Source organism: Osmerus eperlanus, chromosome 4 (assembly GCF_963692335.1).
Source record: "Osmerus eperlanus chromosome 4, fOsmEpe2.1, whole genome shotgun sequence".
Lineage (NCBI taxonomy): Eukaryota > Metazoa > Chordata > Actinopteri > Osmeriformes > Osmeridae > Osmerus > Osmerus eperlanus.
This window is the reverse complement of record NC_085021.1, coordinates 4,645,499-4,656,961: the sequence shown is the minus strand read 5'-3', so window position 1 is coordinate 4,656,961 and position 11,463 is coordinate 4,645,499.

Below are 11,463 nucleotides of genomic sequence, written 5' to 3'. Positions count from 1 at the left end.
AAAAGCCGCCAAACAGGAAGTGAAGTCATATCTCTGCAGTTCTTTGAGGCAGTGACACCAAATTTGTTACGCCTACTCAGAACCTTATTCTGAGGATGTCCTCCAAAAATTCTGTGATGTGACTAAAAGGTGGCGTGTCCGGAAGCATAAACGTGTTTTGGATAATAACTGTTGAAGTTTTTACCTTAATAAAGTCATTTCTTTGTCCCTTGATGTCTTGTGAGATCCCAAGCCTGACCATCGATAGTATTTCATAACAACCGAATTGACGCGGCCGCCATTTTGGATTTTATGGAAAAGTGTAAAAACCTTTTGCACACCCCAAGTTTTGTCCAATGATTACCAAATTTGGCATAGATTATCTTCAGACCCAGCTGCACCAAAGGTATCAGATGGATTTTCCATTTTCAAAAACGTTTGTTCGGTAGAGCCGATCAAAGGCGGCGGCAAAGCCGCCAAACGAGACATGAGAGCATAACTCAGCAACCATTTGTCCGATTGTCACCAAACTTTCTGCCATGTTAATCTTGGTGGTTTATACATGAGAAAAGGGTTTTGGCATTGAAATTGAGTGTTACTAGTCAGTCATATCATGTTTACTGCTGACAAGATCTTCAGACAAGATTTTGGCTTCAGAATCCGTTTTTGAGACTTCCAGTTTTTTATTGCTTTAAAGTGCTTTTCAGCCCCTGATAGCGTTTTCAATGCATTTGCATTGTTTTGTATGAAACGTCTGGGTGAATGGTTCCCATCACTATATTCTACCATGTTAATCTTGGTGGTTTATACATGAGAAAAGGGTTTTGGCATTGAAATTGAGTGTTACTAGTCAGTCATGAGAAAAGGGTTTTGGCATTGAAATTGAGTGTTACTAGTCAGTCATATCATGTCATTCTGACAAGATCTTCAGACAAGATTTGGGCTTCAGAATCCGTTTTTGAGACTTTCAATTTGTTATTGCTTTAAAGTGCTTTTCAGCTCCTGAATAGCGTTTTCAATGCATTTGCAAATCGGTTCCCCCTGTGTTCTCAGTGTAAAAGAATGATGTATAGATGAAACTTGCTATACATAATGATCACAGTAACATACATCACCATTATCCATGTATTGCTTTATAAATGGCCACTCTAATATACAGGGGGGAACCACTGTCCTCAGGCCTCCAGGGAAATCTGTTCCCCTTGTGTTCTCAGTGTAAAAGACATGTAAAATATTTGAAAAATATTTTCTACAAACATTTTAGAAATTTTGAAAATAAATTATTTCCAAAAATAGCTTTGCATCATTGATGAGTACAGTAAATCTTTTACACATTTTTTTTTCAACCTTTTACAACCTTTTTTTTCAACCTTACAATACTTTTTTTCCCAGGCCTCCAGGGAAATCTGTTTCCCCTGTGTTCTCAGTATAAAAGACTGATGTATAGATGAAACTTGCTATACATAATGATCACAGTAACATACATCACCATTATCACTGTGTACACTGAGATGTTTTACTCAAAACGATGCATTGAACGCTATTCAGGAGCTGAAAAGCATTAAAAAAGGAACGTCTCCAAAACTGATTCTGAAGCCAAAATATTGTCAGTAGTATGTGGATAGGACGAAATACAGTTGATTTGAGTCAGTTTTACCGGTTTTAGGCTGAAATATAATAACTCATGTAATGTATGGCACTGAAGTAAACATGATATTACTGATTAGTAACACTCCATTTCAATGCCAAAACCGTTTTCCCATGTATAAATGTAACGGATAGAAGGTTGACTTTATTATCCTTGAGGCACACAACCAACACGGTGAGGTAGTTTATAAAAATATACATTTATTGATATACAGCTCTAAAAACAGAATACTCAGTTGTAAGCACTTCACAATTTTACATCTGGTGCCAACAGCTAGGGTGGGCTAACCCCCAGGGGACTATTGTGAAAATAGGCCTATGCCTTACAAGTAAAAGCACCGCAACAGTTAACAAATCCACAGCAAATCCACAGCACCGCAATACGTAATCGTGCACTATGCATATATACAGCAAACCGGTAATAGGCTCATAACCCAAAACCTCTCATGGGAATAGCATAAATACACAGATTGGCATAAATAAGAATTAGCCACCAAAGACCACACTTGAACAGAGGAATAGTAAAGTGGAACACTTCTATAAGAGGATTTATCAATAGTTATGCCGGCAGTCCATACACCACTCACAACCCCGATGATGACCCAAAGTTCCAGTGCACCGTAGTCGCGGCCGTACTGCTGTTCCACCGAGATAGTCCTTTCCCCGCAGTGGCTCGTACGCGATTCCCCCAGAACTGCGGAAGAAGACAATATAATCAGGACGCACACTGGTAGCGAAAGTAAATCACCATTTCACGGCAATGTGAGATAGGCAAGAGTATTTCCTTTTTGTAGGAATAGAGGGCGTTTTATCTCTACGGTTTCCTTGGCGTTGTCTCGTTGAGAGCGATGTACTAGTTGTTCTTGTTCGATCGCAACGTTGCTTGTTGAATCACTCCCTGTAGGTTCGTTGTAGGGTCCTTCACGGGCGCCTGCTACTAACAAGGAATCACCCCGTTGAATGCCGCCCTCAGCATTTAATTCCTCCAGCCACCAATCGCGTCAGTCTCATTAGGGCTATTCGGCACACCTGTTAGGGAACGCAACAAGCCATCCACACACTCCAATGTAACCATATACAATTGTCCAACCCCGCCCCCTACCATCAGTCAATGTTCACACATCACAATACACACAAACATTTTCGGCCCCGTTACATTTTCCCCCCCTTTTTAATGGTGGTCGTCCTCAACCACTACCATGGTCAATGTTCAGTGTTGCACTGGCCAACAATGTCCAGTCTGACTCACGGTTCGTATCGTGCAGGAGGCATACCACGAGTGGAGCGGTTTGGGTACCGCCTAGCAGTGGTTGGTTCAGTCCTCTGGTGTGTTGGAGTTGGGTCGTGAGCTGGTGTTACATAAGGTGGAAATATTTGATCACATGCAATTACGTTCGGTAGTGACTCTAGGCCAGGGGCTTCCTGAGACGGGTTGACTGAGGCAAGAGAGGGACTTGGCTGTGCTTCAGAGCTGGGTGGTCTTTCGGCTGGCCCTGGCATTGCTACCCAAGGTTCGAGCTGCAGCGGTTGAGCTGGTGGGAACAGAGCGAGGGGGCCACTTGGCCAAGGGGTCGCGAGTCGTTCATTTGGTGGACTGTTGTCGTTTGTCAAGGGTGCATCACCTGGGCATGAGCGGAGGTTGTTGCGATGAATCGTCCGAAGGGGCCCTGCCTTCCCCTCGGGGCGTATCGTGAAGACTGGGCTATCTTGGTAGGGTTGGGTGACAACGATAAAGGGTGTAGGTAGCCACTGGGGTGCTAGCTTCCCCTGGGCTCGACGTCGAAAGTTCTTCATGAGCATCCGCTCCCCAGGCAACAGTGGCATGGTCCGTGCATTGCGATTGTAGCGGTCTTGGTTCCATTTGGTTCGTCGTTCTACATTTCCCATGACAGTGGCATAAGCCTGCAGGAGTGTTTGGTGATGGCTTCGGACCCATCCCTCCAGGTCCTCTCTACGCTGGGGGGGTGCAACATCATGGAGCATGTCTACGGGTAGTCTGGCATGGCGTCCAAAGACAACGTAATGCGGGGGTATGCCTGTACTCGCATGTGTGGTGTTATTATATGCTTGCAGAAGGGCAGGAAGTAAACTTGGCCAATGAGTTTGAGAGCTGCTCTCAATAGTGCCCAGCAGAGACAGGAGGGTGCGGTTGAAGCGTTCGCAGGCTCCATTTCCCTGCGGGTGTTAGGGTGTAGTGTGTACCTTTTTACAGCCATACACCGTACACAATTGTTGCATTTGCACTGACTCAAAGGCTCCCCCCTGGTCCGTAAGTATCCGTTCCGGGCAGCCAAACGGGACTATGAGGGCCGTCCATAGAGCCTTCACAGTTGTTGGAGCGGTTTGGTCCTTGGTTGGTACTGCCAGAGCGTAGCGGGAGAAGAGGTCGGTGATGACAAGGATGTACTGGTAGGTGTCAGAAGGTCGCCCGAGGGACAGGAAATCCAATGCCACAGTCTCAAAAGGGTAGCTAGAGGGAATAGAACATAACGGGGCTTTTGGCTGCGCACCCAATTTTCCCACTATGCAAGTGGTACATTCTGCTGCCCATGTCCGTGCACTTGTGCTCATTCCTACCCAGTAGAATCTTCTCAAGAGAGACACCATCTTGTCGCCACTTGCATGGCCCCTGACCTTGTGGTAGTCCTCCCAGAGCCGGCGGGCATGTTGTTCTGGGACGAGGACTTGCTCGACTGGTTCGCCGGTGTCTGGTTCCGCAACACACCTCACCAATATGTCGTTTCGCAGCTCTAGTCGATTCCACTCTCTGAGGAGGCAGCGAAGCCAAGGGGACAGTGAAGAGCAGTCCGATGGAGGCCTGTTATTCACTTTCCAAGAATGCAGAAGTCGGAGGTCTTCTTTCTGTTGTTCACCCCAACCCTTGGGCTCGACGGGCTGTTCCAGGGAAGTGGTGCACCCTGCCACATGCACCAACAGGTTGGTAGCTTCCCCTGGGAGCCGGGATAGAACGTCAGCATTGCGGTTTGCTGTCCCCGGTCTATAACAGATGTCGTAGGAGAAGTTTGCAAGTTGGGCCACCCACCTCTGTTCGGTTGCGCCAAGGTTCGCCGTATTAAGATGGACCAACGGGTTGTTATCTGTGAAGACGGTGAATTGTGCCCCCCACAAGTAGTCTTTAAATTTCTCTGTAATGGCCCATTTCAATGCTAGCAGTTCTAGCTTAAAGGAACTGTAGTTTTGGTCATTGCGCTCACCAGCGTGGAGGCTACGACTGGCATAGGCAATGACCCTCTCCCTCCCATCTTGAACTTGAACTAGAACTGCACCCAGCCCGCTCAGACTAGCATCCGTGTATAGTCGGAAAGGCAGTTGGAAATCGGCGTAGGCAAGGATGGGGGCAGTGAGGAGGGCTTGCTTCAGATGGTCGAATGCGGCCTGGCAATCCGTTGTCCATTGGATGCGGGCAGAGGGTCGGTTGGCCTGACCTTGTAGAAGTTGGTGTAGTGGGGCTGCTACCTTGGCGAAAGCTGGAATAAACCGGCGGTAGTAGCCGGCAAAGCCAAGGAATGAGCGTACCTGCTTGACAGTTGATGGTGTGGCCCAATCCTGGACTACCGCAGTCTTGTCAGGGTCAGTAGCAACGCCTTGCTTGCTGACGACGTGTCAGAGGTAGGTTACGCTGCGTTGAAAGAGGCGGCACTTGCGAGGCTGTAACTTGAGGCCATGCTCCTCGAGGCGGGTGAAGACCTGCTCAAGATGCTTCAAATGGGCATGGAAAGTTGATGAGTACACTATGACATCATCGAGGTAGATGAGAAGATAATCATACACCTGGGCTCCTAAGCAGCGTTGCATTAACCTCTGAAATGTGGCAGGAGCATTACAGAGGCCAAAGGGCGTGGCACAAGCTGTTTTCTCCTGGTCTTCTGGGGCGACTTCTACCTGCCAATAACCGCTGGCGAGGTCAAGGGTGGAATACCATTCTGACTTCCCCAGGCTGGTGAGGGATTCTTCAATCCTGGGCAGCGGAAAGGAGTCCTTGTGGGTTACCGCGTTGAGTTTACGGTAATTCACACAGAACCTTAAGGAGCCATCCTTTTTTTTAACAAGGACCACCGGAGCAGCCCACGGGCTGGCGCTTTCTTTAACCACCCCACTGTCCAGCATCCCTTGCAACAAGATCCTCAGTTCTGTGTAGAGTTTTGGAGGAATTGGGCGGTAGCGCTCTCGAGTTGGCGGTGCTGTGCCAGTGGGAATCTGATGGGTGGCAATGGCAGTCCTGGCAAAATCCTCTTCGTTAGCTGCAAAGACATGGGACCACTTGCGCAGCAGGGCTTGCAATTGGGCCTGTTGGTCGCTGTTCAGTCCCTCGCCACCCAGGGACAGGGCTGGGTGGTCATTGACTGGGCTTTCCTCTGCATGCCGTATGTCGACTTCAATGACTTGGGGTCCAGTGTTGCGCAACACCAATCTTGACTGCCCTTGGATGTCCTGTTGGTCAATCTGGACAACTAAAGCCAGGGGGCACCTCTGGGGGAGTTCAAGGGAAAACGGGTTAGGGTTACACAGGCGCAGGGGAACCCTACCCCCTCGGGTCCAACTCACGGATCTAGCTACTCTCCATTTTTGGCCACAGTTCTCTAGGTCTTCAATCAAAACATTTAGTCATTTAGCAAACGCTCTTTGGGCAGTCAGGCTGGCTGACAGCCTGTGGTACCTGAGCCCAGATGATCATCTTGGTCAATGGTGGAATCACCACTTGGGGCTGCCGTGGAAGCCTAGCCACACCTTGTAGCTCCATGCAGGTCACAGAGACTTTGTCCTTTGGCAGGCGACAAAGGCAGCGTCCCAAGCTTTTTCTGCAGCAGGTGGGAACACAGATTTAAATGCAGCCACCCCAGGATCCCCACTACCGAAAATACCTTTCCAGCAGTCCGCTATGACGTTCATGCCCAAGAGTCCATATTCCGTGTTGATGCAGTCATCTCGGACAACCAGTACCCCTTTCCCTTTCACATCTATACCCCCTATCTGGAAATCTAAAACCGCATACCCCACATAAGGAATGTTCAGCCCATTGGCTGCTTTCAGGGCCAGCCACGATATACTACTAGGGTCAAGCATACTGTCTTCACCAAAGTGGCGCTGGAATAGTGCTTCACTAAAGAGGGTTACTTGTGAGCCAGTATCGAGTATGCATGGTATTCGTTGTTGTTGAAAGAACACTTCAATCTCAGGGCATCTGCCCACTATCGAGGGCTTTTGTGGGGGTGCAGTGGGGGGCCCCTCCCGGTTCACTCGCCCTGTTGTGACCGGGAGTACCGAAAACCCATCTGGTTTGGATGTCGCCGGGGGCAGAAGCGCTGGATGTGGCCAGTTTCCCCACAGTCTCTGCAGATAGCTCTACCTTGAGCATCCCACTGGTAAGTTGACTGCCCTGGGGGAGCTGACCCCAGTCGTTGACGTCGGGGGGCATTTGACTGTGGAGGCCAGGAGGGTTGAGTGGCTGTGCCGCTAGTTTGTGATCGCCCAGTCGGGTGAGAATGAGCCGGAATTAGTGGTGAGGGGCGGATGTTCAAGCGTCCCTTCAGTTCATCCACAATAGACCTTCCTAGCAGAGTCACCTGCTCTTGTAACTTCACGCAACTCTGCCCGCAAAGCCTCCTTTTTTCCGTTGCCAATCTGCATTACCTGGGGGCTCAGGCGTAGGTGTCCTTGTTGTTTTAGCGAAGGTTGGGCAGACTTGGGCGCCTTCGGCTTGGCCCTGCTCCCGTTCTAATGCTTTAGCTTCGTCAAAAGCCTCTGCGAAGGTGAGTGTGGGGGTCCTGCGGAGTTGTCTCTGTATCTCTTGGCCAATTGGGCCAGGCCTCAGGCCCATGGAAAATTGCGTGCGAAGAAGTTCATCATCAGTCCCGTCTGAAAGGGGTTCTCTTGCTCTCCATTTGTGGTGCAGTTCACGTAAGCGGAGGGTAAAGGCCCGTAGATCCTCCCCTGGTTCCTGTTTGACATTGAAAAATCTGAGGCGCAGTTTAGCCACTGGCTGCTGGTTTCCAAACAAGAGTGCTAGTTCTTTCAGAATTGTGACATCTGTGTTGCGTTTAGCCGGTTCCAACAGTGCCACTTCTCTTTTAGCATTTCCCTCTAATGCACTCAGAATAAAGTCAACCTGTTGTTCTGTATTCAGCCCCTGGGCCGTAATCAAGGCTTCCATTTGAAATTTCCATTCACTAAACCTGTCTGACTCCCCATCTCCACTAAACTTCGGGACCCACGGTACACCCATAAACCATGGCATAAAAGCATTCACTATTTGAGGCTGGGTTGCCAGTTTTTCCTCATTATCACTCACGATGCTGTGTGCGTGAAGGATCCTGCCGACTACGCCAATTTGTAACGGATAGAAGGTTGACTTTATGATCCTTGAGGCACACAACCAAAACGGTAGGGATGGGTATCGAGAACCGGTTCTTGTTTAGAACCGGTTCCCAGTGAATCGATTCCTTGGAATCGTTAGCAAAATTCCTTAACGATTCTGTTAACGATTCTCTGTGCCGTTAAACCATTAAAATGCTAAGTTTAATAATGGATTAAAAATCAATATGCTCAGTTTAATAATGGGACACGCGAACGTCTGTCTGAATGAACTATAAAAGTTTGCGCATAGACAGACTGCAGCAAACATGGCAACTAGGAAGAAGCATTCTAAAGTTTGGTTGTATTTCACACGACAAAATGACAACAACGCCACTTGTAACGCGTGTAAAAAGTCTATTTCATCGAAGGGAGGAAATACTACAAATATGAAGAAGCATTTGAACACACAGCATGGAATAAAGTTACTGGAACGTCATGTGTTCGATGCATGCAGCAGCGCAGCCAACGTTCGCGCTTCATCTCTAACTATCTAAGGTAGAGCTAAACTGCTCAAAAGTGATCACAACCACTTGTTACTGTGTGAAGCAATTTGCCTTTATTGTGTGTAGTCGATCTAGTTATCTTCTGTCCCGTCGTTTGAAGCATACATTAAAGCTCCGGCATTTGTCTCCCATTAGTATTGATCTTATTGATCATTTCACGTTATCGGGGCGGCATGTGTTATCAGCAAATGTTCGCGTGTTGCATTATTAAAATGAGCATATCGATTTTTAATCCATTATTAAACTTAATTGTTTAACCTTTTAATAGTCCTGTTAAATGCGCCTGAAAACGCCTAAACAACATACCCAAAGTACATTGAAAGCTGTTGTTGAACCATTTGGAGTACATGCATGTAAATGGTCTCTTTTGAAAGGTGACACTGAAGTTATTTCCCCTGTTGTTAGGACCCCTGTAAGTCCTACTGGTGTTGAGTAATAGAAGCTTGAACACAAGGAAACTGAAAGTTTCTATCTCCGACTAGATTTAGTTTTGAAAACAGAGGCCTGAAGAGGCCTAGAGGTGGTAGGTATTAGCTCATTTCAGAGCCAGTCAAAGCCAGTTTGAGAAATTCGTTTAGAACGAGTGTGTGTGTGGGGGGGTGCAGGACGCACAGACCTATGGCTGTAGAGGGCAACATCGATAAGAGAATCGATAAGGAATCGAATCGATAAGCAGGAATTGATAAGGAGTGGGAATCGTTAAAATCTTATCAATACGCATCCCTACAACACAGTGAGGTAGTTTATAAAAATATACATTTATTGATATACAGCTCTAAAAACAGAATACTCAGTTGTAAGCACTTCACAATTTTACATCTGGTGCCAACAGCTAGGGTGGGCTAACCCCCAGGGGACTATTGTGAAAATGGGCCTATGCCTTACAAGTAAAAGCACCGCAAGTTATCAAATCCACAGCACCGCAATACGTAAATCGTGCACTATGCATATATACAGCAAACCGGCAATAGGCTCATAACCCAAAACCTCCCATGGGAATACCATAAATACACAGATTGGCATAAATAAGAATTAGCCACCTAAGACCACACTTGAACTGAGGAATAGTAAAGTGGAACACTTCTATAAGAGGATTTATCAATAGTTACGCCGGCAGTCCATACACCACTCACGACCCCAATGATGACCCAAAGTTCCAGTGCACCGTAGTCGCGACCGTACTGTTGTTCCACCGAGATAGTCCTTTCCCCGCAGAGGCTCGTACACGATTCCCCCAGAACTGCGGAAGAAGACAATATAATCAGGACGCACACTGGTAGCGAAAGTAAATCACCATTTCACGGCAATGTGAGATAGGCAAGAGTATTTCCTTTTTGTAGGAATAGAGGGCATTGTATCTCTACGGTTTCCTTGGCGTTGTCTCGTTGAGGGCGATGTACTAGTTGTTCTTGTTCGATCGCAACGTTGCTTGTTGACTCACTCCCTGTAGGTTCGTTTTAGGGTCCTTCACGGGCGCCTGCTACTAACAAGGAATCACCCTGTTGAATGCCGCCCTCTGCATTTAATTCCTCCAGCCACCAATCGCGTCAGTCTCATTAGGCCTATTCGGCACACCTGTTAGGGAACGCAACAAGCCATCCACACACTCCAACGTAACCATATACAATTGTCTAACCATCCAACCATCAGTCAATGTTCACACATCACAATACACACAAACATTTTCGGCCCCGTTACATAAACCATCAAGATTAACATGGTAGAATAGTCATAGTTGATGGGATACCATTTACTCAGAAGTTTTTTTTTAAACAATGCAAATGTATTGAAAGCGCTACTCAGGAGCTGCAAAGCATTAAAAAATGAACGTCTCCAAAACTGATTCTGAAGCCAAAATCGTGTCAGTAGTATGTGGATAGGACGAAATACAGTTGATTTGAGTCAGTTGGACCTGTTTTAGGTTGAAATATAAGCACTGTCATGTATTGTGTGGCACTGAAGTAAACATGATATTACTGATCAGGAACACTCCAGTTCAATGCCAAAACCCTTTTCCCATGTATAAACCACCAAGATTAACATGGTAGAATAGTCATAGTTGATGGGGAAGACATTCACCCAGAAGTTTTATACAAAACAATTCAAATGCATTGTAAACGCTATTCAGGAGCTAAAAAGCATTAAAGTAACGTCTCCAAAACGTCTCCTGATTCTGAAGCCAAAATCTTGTCAGTAGTATGTGGATAGGACGAAATACAGTTGATTTGAGTCAGTTTGAACTGTTTTATGCCAAAAACGTTCAATGCCAAAAACGTTTTCCCATGTATGAACCACCAAGATTAACATGGTAGTAGTCATAGTTGATGGGAAACCATTCACCCAGAAGTTTCATACAAATAATGCAAATGCATTGAAAACACTATTCAGGAGATTAAAAGCACTTTAACCCTGGTGTTCGGGTCATTGTGATTCATTTTCTTTTAACCTTCCGCAATGTCCCCCCCAGTGCACCGACACCCTAGCGCTGTCTTTGGGACGTTGTGACCCACAGCCATGTTGTGACAACTTTTCAAAATACAAAAATAAAGTGAAAGATTATTTTATTCCTCGCGCTTGCGCTAAGTACTAATTTCTATTAAAACATATGTTAGTATTTAAATAGTTTAAGAACTACCCATTGTTCACCTGGCTACACTACAACAATATACTCTTTTAAGTGTGCATTCATATTTATACAATCGTTTTATTTGATTATAATCATGTTCAAAATAGCCTGTTTGACAATAGCTAGCTAACCATTTTTTTTTTTTTTGTTAACTTCATAGTCTTCATTCGTTCTTCTCGCCATAAGTTAAGTTAACCATTTAAAACCTTCAGCTACCTCAATAATAAATTGTGACATAACATAGTTAGTCACAATAGTTGCCAACAATCTAAAACGATTGCAATTTACCTGGCTTGAAAAGACACAAGTGATGCTAGTTTTCCACAGCAGTTT